Here is an 18,968-nt window from a genome sequence, read left to right as displayed (position 1 = left end):
GGTTTCACTGATCAAACAGGTAGTGAAAAGGTGGCAGGCTCTCCTCTCAGTGAGGTACAAGAGTGTGTGGAGGAACCACCTTTAAATGATTCTTCAACCAGCTGAATCCCAAGAAGCAACAGCTGGGTCCAGTTCCATGACACAGGTTGCTCTGACATCTTCCCAAGGAGCAATCTACTGGCCAAAGGCCAGAAAACTATCTAAAATAACATCACTCACCCAAAAATTACTCATAAAACTGCTTCTAACCGACCCCTCTGAATTCTGGTCATGAACTCATTCCAAGAGTAGTGGAAAAGCCATCAGTTCAGATGCACCTCTAGCCAGCCTCAAAGATAAAGCAATAGAAATGACAACTGCCACATTTGGAGACGATAATCCGTGAAAGTTAGATCTTTGCACATTTTTATTGCTCTTTTCAGAAGTTGATGATTCAGAAAGAACTGGCAGGAAAGAGTGGATACTCAGCAAATGTGGCTTTGCTTATTTTCATCACCAAGATTAGTGGTAATCATATCTGTAATAGTGCCCTTCCCAGCAGCAGATCGCATTGCTCCTTCCTGGCTATGCTCTGTAACGTTCATTACACACACACCCCTCCTCTGCTGACAAAACCTGCAGAAAAGGGCTTCACGAGACAGCCACATCCATCCGCTTCCGTCGTGATTCTGGTGGTGCTCCATGCACAAGGGAGAACGGCCAAGGAAAGCTCAAACAAAGATGAAGCATAAGCAACAGAGAATAATCGAGATGCTTCATGTGAAATGCTGTTTGCCCACTGTGCTCTCAGGGAACTGCCCTCTGCCTGCCAGCAGCAGTGACCTTAGGAACACAACCTTCATCCAGTCTCGTACAGGTCTGGGCATGGCGATCTACCTGGCCTTCACACTTGATTCCTGTAGCAAACTGCAGCTGTGAATTGCAATGAAAACCATGAAGCCCAGCAAGCCCCAGGTGAGTTTCTAACCAACACTGGTTCTGAAAAGCATGTCACTCAGCTGCTCGGTGCAGGACAACTGCCTAATTCCATGCTCATGTAATGACTGTCACAGCCTTCAGCCACCAGAACAGGTGGCACACAGCCTCTCCCTCAGACCTCCAACCACCAGAAAACAGCACTAGAAGTGCTGAAATGAAGAGACTGTGCCCGTTAGTGGCTGCATTTGGCTGTCATGGAAGGTTTCGTGAGGGACATTGCTTTGGTGGAGAGAAAGAATTTAAGACTTAAAGCCATCAAGAGAAGACTGCAGGTCTCATCCTCATCCTCCACCACAAAACCTAACATGCACCAGCTAAAAACTTTTCCTTACACAAAACTGCCACGGGGCTAAACAAGCCCTCTGCTCTCCCCTGCCCCGAAAGCTTACTCTGTACGTCCTGCTGCGATTCAGAGATGTGCAGGGCTGAATGCTGGCAGTGGGACATACGACAGGCCGAAGTCTTCTCTTTCGGTTTATTGGCATTGTAAAGAGAGGCTGCTACATCAACGTCTTACGCTCACTGGTAACCTCCTGAGTACTACGGAAGTTCCTGTTAAAATTCCATGTTTTGTAACTTATGTTTTACCTGCGGATGCCAAAGTGAGAGACAACTCCTATGGCTTTGCATTAGGATATTAACACAGAAAGGCTGGGATGGCTTTGGGCTTTCCACCACCTTTCAGAAGTCCTGCAAGTACACTGTGTAAACTTCCCAAGGCAAACAACATTCCACACTACTTTCTCCTGCAAGCTTTCAAGTTGTGACCCATGTATACCAAAGCAATCTGAATCTTTTATTAAGGAGTCTGATGAAAATTTCTCTTAATTAAGCCAATATGTAAGAGGAAATAACTACTTGTAGCTAATGACTGTATCACTTTATATAGATACTTGCAGTAACATATTTCAATAGTATGACAAATGGCCTCTAGGAATTCAGTCAAATTTCTTCAAGTTAATATCCCTTCTGAGAAGTTATGAAACAAATACTAAGCTGATGTTAGCAAGATATTCTTTTTTATTCTTAAACATATTTGCAACAATTTAAGAAAGTGCTTAACTAAATCATCATTTGTAAGTTAAGGCACTGCTTGGGACATGTATTTTCATCCAAACCGTATGTTATTTCACCATTTAAAGCAGGGCAGTGGGACTGGCATGCCATTAAACGCTACCATGTCAGCTCCCGTGTCCCTTGCGCCCAGGCACGCCAACACAAGCAGCCTTGTGGTGAGCTTCCCAAGCCCACCACCACTGCCCTGGGCCCACGCCCCCAGCTCACACATTATTAACAGCGCCCAGGGCATTTCACTCCCAACACACGCAAGGCAGACAATTTAATTTAACTAAGCAGTGCCCACAGCAAGTCCAAGAGGCTGTGGCTTAAGCATGAGATCGACGTTTTAAAAGACTTACAGTTATGAGTAAAGTTCCAAAGAACCCAGGAAATTTATTACATCCCTTGCTAATTTATTTCAATGGTTAATTGACTTCAGTAAAATATTTACAGCTTGTTTACAATGTGAACTTTAATAATTTTGACTTCCAGTCATGATATTTTGTTACACACTAGACTGCAATAATAAAGGCCCTCCAGCAATGAAAACTGTTGCCATATAAAAAAAAATAATATTTTTTTTTTTAGAACTGCCTTGATTATGAGTCTTGGCCTCAGAAGGGAACTTTACGCAGTTTGGGAACCACATCTGCATTTCTTAGCTTGGAATTCTGGTTCATGTTCAGCAGTACAAGCTGGCTCCCCCCACAAACACCACGTCTCCACAGACGGGGACAACATCATGGTAAGAACGCAGCCTGGCCCAAAACCAACTCCCAAGGCAATGGGCACAGGGCACTTGGATGCACGGTGGCTGAGCTGATTCCTACCGAGGGCAGCAAGGAGGGACGGTATCACAGTATACTTCACCTGAAAACATTAAAAAACCTTGAAATAGTTCAGACACTGCCACGAGCGTTGCTTGAAACCAGGCCTGAGCAGATCTTTTATAGGCAATCAGCCATTATAACGACGTGCTTCACAGTCCCAGAAACAAAAGCTAGGTTCTCTGTGACTTCCATTAGAGGTTACCAAGTGAGACTACAACAGCCAGGAGAATTCAGCTCTTCAGTAATTACAGCTCAGGAGTTAACAGAAACAATATGGCTAAGGTTAATATGGAAGAGAGGGGAGGAGCAGAAAAACAAACTCTACTTTTCAGCAATATCTTCCTTACTAATAGGAATTAAAAATACATTCCAGGCTCTGTTGCAAATTAATACAGGGATCCATGATGAAGCCACAACGAAGATGTTACTATCTCCTACAGCATCACAGCTACCCATCTTTAGATCATCAGAATGAACTATTAGCTCATTTGTTTCCCTCCAGTGCTTTGCAGGAACACGAGATTTTTGCCCATTAGGAAATGTAGAACTTATTTATGTTGCAAGAAACTAAAGGAAACTGGAGCAGAGCACAGTGTACAGACCAGGAGACACACACAGGTTACTCCTCCTTCATTTGGGGGGCAGCAGGAACAGGACTGAAATTGCACCCAGACTTCTACCCAGCCTCAGAAGAGCCACCAGGGTGTAGCAGAAGATAGAGCTTGCCAGCACAGGGCATGCAATGACCACTGCAGGAAGGCAGGAGTGGCAGGGAAACACAACACACAAAAACACTTGGATGCAGAGAAAGAGAAAAGATGGGAGGAAAAGGAACTGCCCAAGCCTCTCAGCAGCTCCAATGCACTGTTGAAGACACCTGTTCTTCTTTACGCTCTGTATTAAACCTAATACACTGTTAATGTGTATTTAGTAATTATTGGCATGAGCATACATTGGGCTACAGGTATAGATATATCATTAAACATTTGTGTCCAGAAGTATTTTCACTGAAACAGGCTCAGTCTGTTATTAGACATAAAAGTTACAGGTGTCTCCCGGTATGATCCAGTTTGGCCCAAGCATACACAGAATAACAAAATGCGTAGAAAGAAGCTCTCAAGATAAGGAAAGCATCATGTGTGTTCTAGTTCTGGATCTCAAGGCACAATACTTAAGAAAAATACAATGAACACTCAACTCGCAGTCATATTCAGTACAAATTCAAAAGTTTAAATATTTTTTGATACTTAGTTGATAGCCTGTATTTGAAGAGCTCTTTAACTAAATAATTATAGCTCTGGAACATTCTTCTTTAGGTCAGATGAGTTTCCCCATCTGCAAAAAGAAGGGCTTCAAAAGCTTGAGTTCCTCCTCACTTTATCTGCAAGTATCACTGCATTCAGTACATCACATTAACTGAAACAAAACAGCTGATGTTTTGGGTCATCTAATTAAATGTAAAGTACACACTTGTATCTCCTTCATAGACTCGCAACAAGCCAAGAACAGAGATACAACAGAGGAACCAGTTCCTACCCTTCTCCACAAGCAGCAGGCCATTTCATACACAAACTACTGTCCTCCTGGAAGAGACATGGTTTTGACAAACAGAAAAAGACAATTATTGCTCTCTCCAACTACCCCAAGGAGGATGCAGCGCGGTGGGGTTCGGCCTCTTCTCCCAAGCAACAAGCGATAGGACAAGAGGGAATGGCCTCAAGTTGTGCCAGGGGAGGTTTAGGTTGCATATAAGGAGAAGTTTTGTCACTGAAAGGGTTGTGAGGTGTTGGAACAGGCTGCCCAGGGAAGTGGTTGAGTCACTGTCCCTGGAGGTCTTAGGAAACATGTAGATGTGGTGCTTAGGGACATGGTTTGGTGGTGCTAGGCTAACGGTTGGACCTGATGACCATAGAGGTCTTTTTCAAGCTAAATGATTCTATGAAATCAGGTGTGCTCAAAAAATACAGCTGGTCCTCGTCACAAAGATGTAACATGGTAAGTGAACATAGATTCACCTGAGGTTAATGCATGTCCTTCTGCAGTGCTGGACAGCTACTCCTCCAAGGGAAGCTGTGTTGCTAAAAATCAGCCCCATGCATTTTCTTCCTCTGCTCCTTTTTTACTCTTCTCAAAAATCACCTTACTGGGGAAGTTCAGAAGAGCCAGAAGCCTTAAAGCAAGACAGCCATACGCCTTTTAGGTCAGGGAATAAAGATCCCCATCACGCAGGACAGAATCAAGATGAGATCTGTGCGATACCTTCAGCCCAAGATCTGAATCAGGAAGCGCACAGGGCTGTGAGCTCACAGAAGCACAAGAACCTCGCTAAGAGCCAGAGTGACAAATTCATACTTTGGCAGATTCTCTTCAGAAGGAAATAAGGACTAGAATTCTAGCAGAGATGGAAGTCAAGGAAAATAAGACATGTATAGTAAAATTAAAATAGCTAGGAAAAAATACTCTAAGAAAAAAGCAGCTGGCTATAACAGGAAAAAAGCTCTGCAACTGGATGGCGCATTCACGCCAAGACGGAAAATTCATGCTGCTGTACTAAAAACACCAACAGTTAATGCTGTAGAGGCATAGCAAAAAATCCTGAAAAACAGCCAAATAAATCCATGATGGGGAGAAAGCATTATGCTCATTTGTACAGGTAGAGGAAATAACCATTTAAAACAATTCCAAAATACTACAGATTTAGGAAATAGCGATCTGTACCTTCCATAACCTCACTTAAATGTCCCTACCCATGTAACCTACTTAAAACCAGATAAGTGTAGATGCTATTTTTAAGGAGAATTATACTTTCCATCGTACTAACAAGGTGGCACTTTAAATAGTGCTGTTAAAAATGTGACAAATACAATTTAAATTGTATTTTTTAAAAATGCAACTTGAGAAAAAATGTTGGCTTAGTTCTGCCTTTCCTAGAGCCGTACTTTATTTACACAGGAAAAAAAGATGCAAACAACAAATCCTAGCTGTACAGTTAACAGCATGCCTATTATTACTTTGGCATAGTTACATCATATTTAAGTTAGCAGATCCAATTAGGTCTGCACGACATAAAATCGAAGACAACTACCATATGGGTATTTCCATTTTATAATGTGTTGTTCTCAGTAAAACAAAAAAAAAAACCAAGCCACTAATTAAAGTAAAAGGCCATTTAAAGATTTTTAAGGCCAATCATGTTATTTCTCAAAGAAACAAATTAGTATCCTGTGAGAATGCTGGGGGGGGAAGGGTGAACACAATGTGCACACCCAGTCCACGCACTCCTAATTTTCACATTTTGTTTACAGGCTCATGAAAGTCCCAATTAATCTCATCAGAAAACAGTCTTTCAATGCACATTTTCTATCATAAATCTAAAGCAGGCATATTTGACATTACATTTCCAAATCAATGGGAATTATTTGGTGAGGAAAACAGAGAAATCTTAAATTGCAGAGATACCCATGAGAGCAGCAAGGATAACAAGGAAAGCAAAATGCATAAAACCACTCGCCTGATGCGTTAGCGACCAACAATGCCAACAATGTGCTGCTGCAGATGTAGTGGCACTGAAGCAGAAGGCTCAGAAACTGCTGGCTTGAATATGCCTGTATGGGCCACAGTCCCAGCTCTAAGGATGGGTACAACTCACCCAACTAAGACTCAAATCCCTGGAGTAAAGCATGTCACAGCACATACGATGCAAGCAGACATCTGCAACTTCTTGTGATCAGAAGCACCATGGAAACAGCCAGCATCTCATGCTTTCCTGCTCCAATTTATTAGCAGCTTCCCCAAAACTATGCTGGATGCACACACTCATATTCCCAAGCTTGTTTAAGTTTCCAAATTTCAACAGCTCAGCCTGACCTGTGCAGCCTCCAGGCTCTGCCAGAAGAGAGCAGAGACTAGCAAAGCCTCCAAAAAAAATTCTGCAATTTTAGGCAGTGAGAAAGGTCACTGAAGAAACAGAAGAGCAATGTCTCCACACATTGCTGAGGCAGTGATCAGCACAGCAGCTTTTAAGCCACAGATGCCTTGTTACCGCCACTGTAAGGCAGCACTTGAGTTCCAGTGATTTCTGCAGCCACAAACTGCACTCCTGTCTCGTGGATGGAATGAAAGACGACCTCGAGGTCATCAAAGAATATGTTATTATTCATCTCGCTCAACCCAGCTACTGCATTTAAATAAGCTATTAAAATGCTCAGAATTAAAGGACTATCAGTGATTTGGTATCTTTACATAACAGTATACAAAGAAGCTCATATGGTAAACGCCTCAACTGGTTGACGGCAAGGTTTACCTGCACCTAACTGCCCATTTGCTGACTGTGACAGTATTGAGAGTAATGCAAAAACATTAAATATAAGGTAAATGAGTAAGTAACTGGAAGATGATACCTCACAATAAATCTAAAGGAACTGGAAAAACAAATCAGGTCAATGACTTTCATGTCCTTCTCAAAACAGTTTTCTTACCAATATGACTAATAAAAAATTACATGGAACAAAAAATAATTTGTGCGTGAAAATAAAGGCTAACATACATACTTACAAAGCCAGTAAGAGCCACATAAAGCCCTGTTCACAACAAATATGTATTTTTTAAATATGCCTGGCAGCTTTAGGTTAACACTTATGATACCCGAAGAGAAAACCACGTGTTTCAACTATTCAAGACTGTGCATTCAGAGTTTGCTCAGAGCAAAAATTAGTCCTTTGACGAACAGTGACAAACCAGCAGATGGTGCAACGTGTTAATAGCGTTTTCTCATTTCCAAAGCAAGGAGCCATGCACAAATCCAGCCTCCTGCTACCTCCCCAGACAAGGCACCCCCAGGGCTGTCAGACCGGGCTGGGAACAACCACTGCCATCACCTGCTCCACTCACATACATGGCCCTGGGCTTTACCACAGCATTATGAGGAGTTCAATAAACACACAGATGCACGTGTTTTAACGAAGACCACCCTTCCTTCAGAACACAGTGCAATACTTTAGACATACAAAGAATGCATATATATATATATATATATATATATATATATATATGCACACAGCTTTCTACTATGACCTTGTCATCTCTTGCTGGCCATACTGACAGGTGCATGTTTGAAAACTACTTACAGGAAACATTTTGATATAAGTTCATGCATATACTATCCAAAACTCAGCTAGCTACCTTGAGAAAATTTGCAACTCTCCCCTTCAATAAACCTGTGCTTCTGACAGCCTCCTCCTAAAAAACACTCCAGAACTATATTGCTAGATTACATGACCGTAATTTTGAGTTATTTATGCATTTGCAGGTTGCACATGTATGTAACCACTATGTCATTTCCGAAGAGTTGGGCTTTTCTTAAGTTCAGCTTCATTCGGCTGAGTTCATTAAGTTCATTCATTCATTAAGTTCAGTACATTCAGCTAATGCAACGCAGACGTTAAAACAAGCCTAGGAAGGCTTTAGTGCAGAAACTAGTTAGCTTACTGCATCTTGCGTAGGTATCAGTGTATCTAATTAACAAGAATTAACTCTCTGCTTTTGTGCCTCCCCAGTTCCTGGGTGCAGCGCCTGGATGGGCACTGTGGGGGCTCCAGATGAGGCTCCCTCAGAGTACAACACAAAGTTTAGAAACCATCTCATTTTGCTCATTAAAAGTTGAATCCATCTTGCTGTGAAGTCTGTGCTATGCTATTTGGGGGGGGGGGGGGGGGGGGGGAGAGAGGCAGGGGAGGAGGATTGGAATTTTTTAAAAAGTGTTCCATTTCCTTTTTTTTCTTTTAACAGTTTCATAAGCATCATTTATAAATTACAAACATAAATGAAGTTACATCGTCTTTACGTTTCTATACAAAAGTCTGACTACTCAAGGCTAAAAAAAACAGTGCAGCAGATCTCAAGAAAGAAGTCCTTCTCAGACCTGCCCTCTGAGTAGGCTGCAGCGAGAAATGTTACTTTTCTCTGCCAAAACCATCTGAGCAATCCCTATACATCTTAACATACAAGTATTCAAAACATCACTTAAAGGAAAAATATAAAATAATAATAATCAACATTCCCTGCTTTACACACACAAAATCAAGAACCAGAATCTCACTCTAAAGGATCCCACTGCTTTATTCCCCTGGCTGTTAGATTACCAGCAAAGCCCCCCCCACCACATCACCTGAAACCAGATCTTCCAGAGTTTTAAAAATCTTCAGATTTCCTCCTAGCAGCAGGAATTCAAGTCTCCCACTTCCTAGCTCCAGCTTTAACATGTTTTCTTGCAATGCCAAACGAGTCAGCCCTTCTTCACTGATAAATAGGCAGCATTAATGAGCCCTACACACTGCACGTGAGGGGGTTTGCTGGTGTGGTTTTGGTTTTATTTTTTAGGGATGGGGTGGCTTACTTAACTCCTTGCTTGCTTTAAGCATTGATCAGTCCCTTCCTAAGAACAGCCTGAGAACCACTACCGCATTTGCTGCGAGGTAATCATAACATTTCTGCGCACATTCAAATGACTCTAGGTTTAAAGAGAGTGAGAAGCAACTATGTTTGTAGAAAGAAGTAAGGATTTTTGATAAATAATATAAGTTTTAAAATATTTAAACCTAAAGAAACTGAGCAAGACGGTTTAATTAGGAACCACAAGGTTCAGCCATCAGCAGACGAAATCAGACAGACTAATAACCTGTCAAAAATGGAAGGATGTCTGTGAAACACGAAGCAGGAGAGCGCGGCTGGAAGAAACAAAACGCTGCTTTGGCAGCATGAACGGGCATGGAGGGCAACCTAACCTCCACTATCCACCCTCTGGCCTGTCCCCAGAGTCTTTTGAACCAACTTGCTGGGTTTCTGTCAAGGAGCTGAAAGACTCTTATAGCAATATTTAAACTTTTGAGATTCACTTCAGTTCTGCATAAAGTCCGAGACCCTAAAACGCCTAAAAATAAGAGTAGTCTTTTGCACTTTTGTACATTGCTCCTATTTCACTCTCAAAGATTCCATGGCAGAAGGTTAAAGGAGTAATTTTCACCTTTCCCTCAGCAACACTTACTGTATAGAAATGCACAAGAATTGTCTGTTTGGCTGTGTTGTGTAATTCAGGCCTAATCCACACGAGAAAGCACTACAAGAGTTCAACAGGTGAGTTCTGCCAGCAGAGCTGACACAGTTATTCTAGTGGAAAGCACACAAAAAGCAAGGCTATCTGGATTTCCAAAACATACCTGTATATCACCTATGCAGCAGTTTCCAGTCTTCTTAGCTACTTGTAACAGAGGTTTCCACATGAATCAGGCCCATCCTCAAAAAACAGCAAGTTGTGGAATTTAAGGCACTCGTACAAATGCTGCTATTTGCTTTATTGGTATTTCTGAGCAACCAACCATTTAGAAACACTTAGAAGCAGCTGGTGGACCTGGAAGAACTCAGAAAACAAGGAACAGCAGCAAGAGCCCTTACCAGAACTCCAGGTAATTTGAGTTTTATTTTGAATTTGTCAGTGTATGATTTAAAATTGTTGGGTTCCCAGAGGTTAAACATTCTGCAAAAAATACAAGAATACACAGCAGGATTTGCACAGACTGTAAATGCCAATACTATAAATCTTAAAAACCCATAATTTGTTTCTTCTCAGCCTTTGAGAATTAATGGGATTATTAAATGCAGTATATCAGGAACGAGAAGAGTTTAAGCCTTCATTAATTTATGAAACATCTGATTAAGCAGCATTGCCTGTGTCACTCCATGCAATGAAACTGCCTGTGCAGTCTTCCTAGAAATAGTTTTAACTTGAGGTTACTCTCATTCATGCAACATTGCTGCTTTTTAGGACATGTTTTTAACATCAATGTATAAAACCAAGACAACAGCAGCCTAATATGTCCCTGTAGTTTGAAACAAACAAACAAACAAAAACCCTCAAGAAATGGGGAAGTTTTCCAACCTTACCATTAACGAAGAAAAGAATCCAAAGCCAAATGCAACTGCATCACCACCTACTGGGCAATGATCAATATGGTCTTAATGCTGGATCAGTCAAAAAAACCTGAAGGTGACATTTTGTGATGAAGACTCTGACAGTCTCTAAGATGACGGATTACGATGTGCAATTTGAATCAGCATCAACCAGTCATGACACAGGAATGCAGTCCAAAAAGGCATGGTATTTTGAAATGGCAATATCAGGAGTGAAATTAATGGCACTACCATGACTTGGCTCGCTCCCAGCTCCAAAGCGCTTTGCAGGAACTGACTCCAATAATCAAAATGGAAGCAGCTGAGTAGCACCTGAAGCTGAGCACTGCACCATCAGCCTGAATGCAACGCATCTGGTGAAGCTTCAAGACTTGCCCATCCTCAGGAACCGTGCCACGGCTTTGCAAACTTGTTTTCACAAGAACAGACAAAAGGAACATACACAGATATAAACCAAAATAGCCCTAGGCAAAGAAAACACAGAGTTATCTCATGGAGGCTTCCGAGGGCACTCTCTATAGCTACAAATGACTGAAAAAGGAAGGGAACTAATTTCCATTATCTGCTCTTTCCACTCTTCTATTAATGACAGATCTCTGAAGAGGCCCTGTGGACAAGAGAATTTAAAAATTTCCTAAGCACCTGTGGGGAATACGCAGCCATCCCTCACAGTACCTTCACCTGTCATAAAAAGACAGATCTTGAGCATCTTTGAAAATACTGAGTTCAAAACCAGCGTGTTCTTAACTGAAGTGGTATCGGAAATGCAAAAATAACCACATGCTTCAGTGTCCTGGATCTTCAGTGGAAATCACCAACTGACAGAACAACCTTTATTGAAATACCTGTGACATATGGGGCATTAGTACTTGACTGAAAAAATAGCCCCAAACATAAAAACAAAATCCCCAAATCCAGTAACAGAAGCACAAAGGAAAAAAAATAAAGTTTTGTTTGTTGCCAGCTTTCTCATTTTAAAAAGAAAAAAAAAATAGCAAGAGCATTCATTTGGGGGGCTTACTTTATGCGAGTTTTCTCCTTTTAAATGAAAACCCCGCTGCCTGAGAAACATGGAGGAGAAGTGAGCTTGCTTTTGTGACCTGCATGGGCAGAGCAGAGAGAAAGATGGCTTCTTGCAGTACTGTTTGAATACTAATCACAATTAGGGGAAGATGAGTGCATCTTCACCCAGTGGGAAGACTCACAACAACTGCATACATGGTATGCGATTAGCAACTGTGAAATGCTGCATTTACTACAGTGCTAATTTTGGGAAATAAGAAAAAAAAGAACTATGTTAAATGTAAATGTGAATTAAAGTAACCAACAGAAGGAACTGCTTAGCTGGAATTTAAACATTACATTACTTTGAATGTAGCTTGCTGTATCCAAATCACATGTAGAAATTCAGAGGTGGGACTGTAGGTAACAGACCACTGAGAGCAGATTTGAGAGAGGCAGGATGGGGAACACAGGTGGATGGTACAGAAGACCTATACTGCTTAATTGGAAGTGCAATTTGCACTCAGAGTGAGCCATGAAAAATGGCTTTGCTATAAATAGGAGTCTACTGTATATTGCATGAACCGCACACCGCACTGAAATCCTGAAAGGAAGCAATTGCTGCTGTTTGAGCTTAAAACCATCTCAGGGAGAGACCCTAGGCTGTGCAGAGCTAAGGCAAGAGAGGGGAAAGAAAGATTAAGGGGCAGGTAGCATCAGCGATGCTGGTACTTGCTATACCCTTCTTATTCCCACTTTGGAAAGAGGCAGGGAGAGGCCGACTAAGCTCACGGAAAAAATTCTCAGGAGGGGAGGACATGCAGAAGCAGAAACCACAAGGAACAGGAAACAAAGATAGTACTGAAGAAAAGAAGCATTTCCAAATGAGCTTCTCACAGATTGCTGCTTAAATGTGATGTGTATAACAAGGATTTAACAATCTACTCCTTTCATCATAAGTCACTCAGCAATGTCCATATGAAAGATTTAATCAGTGCATTCACGTACATACGGAACATACTGGATTGAATGACACATATTACCTTAAAAATACGTGTCAAAGTTTCTCAGATGCTACAGGGCATGAAAATGCAATGGAGGTATCTGAAAGCAGGAAGTGAGACTACAGAACACCTCATTTTTCTAGGCAGGAAAACAAAACGATATTTGAAAGGAATCATAAAGCTGTAGGAACAAAATGATTTCTGATCTAATTTAAAGGATTATCTAAAAACTTAATAATCTCCGCTTGTAATTAGATAAATGGCATACTCAGATTGATTAAGCTTGTCATTTACAGTAGGAGTACACATTCTTCTTCTATATAAAAACAAAGAAACAAGAATGCTCAACTGAAATATTCTTAAATTGAGACATACCAGCAGGTCAAAGCTGAACGACCAATGGGTACATTGTTAACATATGGATACCATCAAAGTATTTTGGATTGGCCTGAAAAGTTGGTTTTTCACAGTACCGATTTATCTTTCTTAAATTTAAAAACAAACAAAGGAAGAAACAAAAAGCCCGTCCTTTTCCTGCCCTCATTTCTAGGTTGCTGTCTGCCTTTGTCATCCCAGAGAGGCACGTACAGCCAGGCTGGAAGCATGACTTGCCGCTACAGGTTGCTGCTTCAAGAAGATATTGCCGTGCTGATCTCATTCATCAGTGTGCCTCACTAATTTTGGTAAAGAGCAAGCAAGCAACTGTGGGAACAACAACAAATGAAGACCATCCATTTAGCTGTCACCTTGACTGATTTCAGTTTCCACTTAACCGTTACCACCTTGAGTATTCTCATCTTCCCCAGGCACTTCCCCAGAAATGCAAATGCCGGATCCCCTGAGCTGCCTACAGGAGCCTGCCCATCCTCAGCAGCTTTGGAAGTGGCGAAAGAAGAAAAACAGCCGGCACATCGTGCCAGGTACAGATGCTGTTGTATACACAAATTATTATAAGCCATCAGGAAAGTACGTGTTATTTTCATCAGATTGTGAGAATAACCAGTAATATACTACAACGACTTTCAGGCTGGGCAGTTCACAGATTTGGTGCAAATGTACCCTTCCATCTCTTCCAACCATTCCATTCACATGACCCTAGGCTGTTTCTTTAACCACCACTAAAAAGTCTAACAAAATCACCATGCAAACTTTGCAGATGTGTAAAAAGCATTATCCTTCTAGTTGAAAGTTCATACACACAGATCTAGCCCCAGAAATGATAGGTAACAAAGTGTTTCCCCTCCTTTGGGAAGAATTTTGTGAGTATTTTGTTGCATCTCAAAAGCCTTAAAGAATAATAATAATAATAATAATAATAAAACAATAAAAAAAACCACCATAATGCATTGAAAATGCTGAAACTAAGAAAAAAAATCATGAGTTATATCAACACTACTCAGTTGGAATGAGACAAGACAGTACATTAGGACACTGAAGACATTAACATAAGCCTTATGCCATTAATGACTAAGAAAACCTGGGTTTTCAAAGTGAAGGATTGCTACTTCTATTAATAGGCAAGAGGCTGCATATAACTTCAGGATCAGCAACCTGTACTGACTCACTCCTCTGCAAATTTTTAATTTATTGACAAAGAAAACAATTGCACAGGACTCCATACAAAGTAAAAGACATTTCCACTCACATCTGCTCTGGATGAGCACGATTCTTCAGCTTACTTGCCTGTGTTAGACGAAATGTCAATAGCTGCAATAATAAAAAGTTACTTTGGGAGCAATGCCTTATCTCTTGAGTACAGCAAGAGGAGTGATTCACAAGAGTGTAATAGCTTTGAAGCAGTCACAAGGCCAGCCACTTATCCTAGACCTATCCCTTCAAAAACAACAACAAAAACTCCAAACCTCTTCCCCCACCCCTTGCCAAAAATTCTAAAATCATAAGCATAATATAGGCATTAAACAGTCTTGGAAGAATTAGAGTACATACCACAGAAAAAAATAGAGTTGAAGGTAAATGTTATAAGGTTCCATTTGATTAGCTTTATATCATCAACACTGAAGTATGTTAATAATTTACGTTAATGTAAGGCATCAGAGCAAAATATTCTGCACCCCTTCTCTAAAAATACTTACGAAACATTATTACTATCCTTCTTATGAGAAGAAAACTGGGGTTTTGCTCATAAATTTAGTTGGCCTCCTAAAACATACTAAAGCAGCAGCTTTTCTACATTTATTTTATAAAATACTGGTCACTGAATGTGACTGATTAACTGTGAACAGAAAATTTGTATCAAGTGCATTGCAGATAAGAAAAAAAGCCATGTTACGTGCTTTTCCTTTCCCATAATGTCATACTTACTCCTAGATATTCTCAAGGGCTCAAAATCATTACAAATCATTGTATTTTCTTTCAAGGAATTTATGTATATTTAATGATATTTCAGTGCTAATAAATGAGCAGATGAGGAATCATGTTTTTAAGAAATAGCTGGAACTGCTCCAAAATCCTCTTCTGGAGACCACTAGACATTATGCTACTTCCTGTAATCTGCACTTTGCAAAAACTAATTTTTCTGGAATTTTATATAGCTTATTATTACATGCAGCATTCAAGACTCCTTTTTCCCCAACTCTTATGAGAAAATACGTCCAAATTCTTGCTTGCAATTGTGATAGAAACCCAGTAGGGATAATAAAGTTCTTTCTCCACTCCCACAAAGAACATTCCAGTTCCAAAATTCTTCAGAAGAGGGGAAGTAGGAGAAACGGACCAAGCACCAACTGAAGAAACTGTTGGAAGGACCAAGTATAAAGCAGTGATTGCACAACACTCCTCAGTCAAAAACCAACAATGGGCACATCACACTTTTCAACAAGGAGATGGGTACAACAATGAATGGTTTATTCTCTGAGCAAACCCACACAATTTGTGTAGCTCCGTGTTTTGGCCAGGTTATATATAAAGGAAAATGTATTTATGCTTATCCATGATTTTGAAAACTCTTGTCATTTCTGAAAAATTATGTATCTGATATTTTAACTTTAATATTCTAAGTCCAATACCTAGAAGTCACTAGAGTACTCTTCAGTCAGCTGATCTGGGTCATAGCATAGACGTAAAAAAAAAAACTCTTCCAGCCATGCACAAACAGGAGTACATACAGAAGCATGTATTATACATATGAGACAATAAACACTGAATTTCCTTTCCACTTCTCATATTAACACAGTCAGAGGATTCAAAGAAATGGCATTAGACGGAGAATGTATTGCTCTATAACAAAGTGTGAACTCCACCACTTTCTCGTCATTTTCAAAACAAATTATGGAACAAAATCATTCAAATTAAGGGCAATTACCATCCAGCTTCCAGCAGCTAAACAGAGCCAAATGCCAGGCAGCTCTCCTCATGATATTCCTGTGGAGGGATAAAATGCATTCATCTGGACCAGCCTGCTTTTGGGTTTATTCACAAATTTTATTTCTTTCTCCCCCTCATCGTCCTCTGTATCCTCCTCCTCCAACATGATTCATCTTTGCATATTCTTCCCATTCCTACTGCCCTTCCCTTCTCTTCAAACCCTCATACAGCTCTCTTCAAGAAAATGAGAAAAAAATAAAGTATCGGATCCTTTTCTCAAGTTGCAGCTTCCTGACAAGGGCTTGAGGTCACAGCTAATAGAAACTAAGGACCTTCTTAAAAGCAAGTACACCAAGTCCGAAGAAAACTCGGGATGTATGGCCAGTTCTAAAGACCTAAGTGATCTTCACCAATCCACTGTTTCAATATCCAATCTGATCAAAACTATGAAAAACCACTGCGGTAAAATGTCATACCATCCAATGATCCTAGCCCGAGACACCAAGGAGCTGTGCTGGTCTCTGCAGAGAGCAGTTCCAGGAGCTCTGACGCATGAGGCAGGCACCGATGGGATTTCTGTGTCCATACTGCCCGAGGTGCCAACACAACAACAGCAACTCCCTGCATATCCCTTGCTGTAGAGCTAACCAAAGTATCAGTGTGTTCCCCTATTCCAGGAAGAAAAGTATGAGAACACAACTGGGGAAAATTCTGATTAGTAGCAGTGATTTCCTTATTATGTGGAGACATAAGAGTCTACCAGGTTTTTGCAGAACAGTATTGAATGTGAAAGTCTTAACTAGCTGGTTACAGCCTATAGTTCAGAAACTCCTCCTTCTATACAAATCAATACTTTCAAACAATGTTACTGGAGTTGGTGCCATAGCGCTCTGAAAACATGTTCAGTGGATTTCTGCAGAATTCATATATTATACTGTTAGTAAAGACACTTTTTTTTTTTCAACTGATGATATCTCAGAGGATATACCCTTAGCAAGCTTTGAATACAAGGGTATTCTGAATAAATCTCTCAGAAATCTGACTGTAAAGTATAGGATACTAAATAAACCTTCCTTCCAAATATTAACATAAAGAGAAGCTTTTCTCAGACACATAATTTGCACTTCCATACGGATTCAGTGATCCAGAATCAGAAAAACGTCACTCGGCCACCTCGCTAAAATAACAGGAAAGCATTCATTAACTGGACTTACTATTAGCATGACACAGTTCATTAAGTATGCTACTGTCTTCATTGGTACAGGAAACTGTTTATAATTCTGCTGGACGTGCTCAAGCTTCCCTTTCACTAGGGCTGGAAATGAAAGAAACTTCCAGATAATGCAAGCCAAACATCTGGCACATTCAGAGAACACTTGCATGCTAATGATGGTGGGAGAAGTAATATCTCTCATCAGTTCATTTCATAACAATCATGTAGGTTGTGTGGCGAGATAGGAAGTACAGAAACCTTTTTTCTTTTATTTTTTCCCCTCCCCATCGGGTGCTCAGATTTGTCTCACTGTCTGTGCATATCTACTGACACCCCAGATGTCTGTGAACTAGAAAGACTACATCAGCACTGCCACTACTTACTAATTTTACATTCCCGCGGGTCTGCTGAAGTTAAGTTCCATTTCTCAGGGGTTATAGGTAAATTTTTGCCCATGGAGTATGATGCCAATCCAAGACCATTTCCAACTGCACAAAGCAAGAGTTCAGCACTTGCTTGTTCTACCAACACTGCTCGGGCTTTGCACACACGTGCACAGCTGTGGCAGAGACTCTGGCACCACCTGCCCCTCTGAAAGCCCTCAGCACTCTCCACAGTGCAACTGGTAATGGTTTGAAACCTGCTCAACCACCAGCACCTGGTGGGAGAGGTGTAACAGACCCTGGGGCAGGACCTGGAGCTGTCCCAGGCAGTGCCCAGAACACACTACATCCCTGCTCCCTTCAGTGAGCTGGAGGCACAGAGGCAGCTCAAGAGGGTGCAGAGGGAGGCTGATGACACTGCTGGGAAGTACTGCCCATCAGGACAGGACCTGGCGGGGTTCACCTGGCAGTGAGTATGACCTACTGCAGCCTCAGTGCTGCCTTCTTGCATTTAGGCTTGCAGCAATTGCTGCTGGGAATTCTGACCAGCTCCTCTTGCAGCACAAGATGACCCAGGACAGCCCCTAGCTCCTCTGGTGGCCTGGGGCAGGACACAGGCCTCGCAGTGCCTGTAGCAACTGCCGAAGGTGCAGGCTGCAGAGCCGTTTGCAGCAAGTCTCAGACCCCGCTGTGCCTGCCTCACCCGAGGGTGTTCACACAACAGCAGAAGTACCAGCTAGGTTCAGGTTAATGCAATGCTGCTCTCTGGCTTTATTTAACAGTGGGCCTAAAAATCACTTACCAATGAACGGTTTCATGCCATGCAGAGGGGCAAAGCTGGCTTTAGTTGTAAGTAGAGGTATCTGAAAAGTGACACCGCTGTGCTATACACCACGTGGCAGTGTTTTTGCACTGAGCTAAGTCAATGTGAGCAGGTAAAAATAAAAGAGTTATGCCAGAATACCAGCTACAGGTCCATGCGCAGGATGGTTCGTGTTGTGTTCTCAAGTCTCCGATGTTGATCCAAGGCCAAAACAGCAGTAGGCCTTGGATCAATCAATCATCTTTCCTCTGGAGAGCTCTGTAAACACTAGTGCCAGCCTTGAGCTATGTCTAGTGTGCAACTCATCAGCTGAAACAAGTGTAGTAATAACCACGGTCTACCACGGCTCATAAATTGCTATGTGGACTCCACTTTCCCGCTGATGCT

At 41.4% G+C, this 18,968-nt stretch overlaps 1 protein-coding gene across 8 annotated transcripts in view; it reads right to left on the bottom strand.

Annotated features, from left to right (window-relative positions):
* PCDH15 (protocadherin related 15) overlaps window positions 1-18,968 on the bottom strand; it is a 738,374-nt gene that overhangs the window by 383,300 nt on the left and 336,106 nt on the right. Inside the window, exon 1 of one of the 8 annotated variants that reach the window (XM_040563495.1) lies at window positions 10,806-11,074. The exons of 5 other annotated variants lie outside the window; for them this stretch is intronic. The gene's annotated coding sequence lies outside the window, so the exon portion shown is untranslated. Of the gene's footprint in view, window positions 1-9,033; window positions 9,141-10,081; window positions 10,171-10,805; window positions 11,075-18,968 lie in introns of those variants that run through there. 2 more of the 8 variants (XM_040563498.1, XM_040563496.1) reach the window with 2 other exon arrangements.

The sequence above is a fragment of the Cygnus olor genome, chromosome 7 (assembly GCF_009769625.2).
Source record: "Cygnus olor isolate bCygOlo1 chromosome 7, bCygOlo1.pri.v2, whole genome shotgun sequence".
Taxonomy (NCBI): Eukaryota; Metazoa; Chordata; class Aves; order Anseriformes; family Anatidae; genus Cygnus; species Cygnus olor.
The sequence above is the reverse complement of the archived record's forward strand: the minus strand, read 5'-3'. Positions and strand labels throughout refer to the sequence as shown.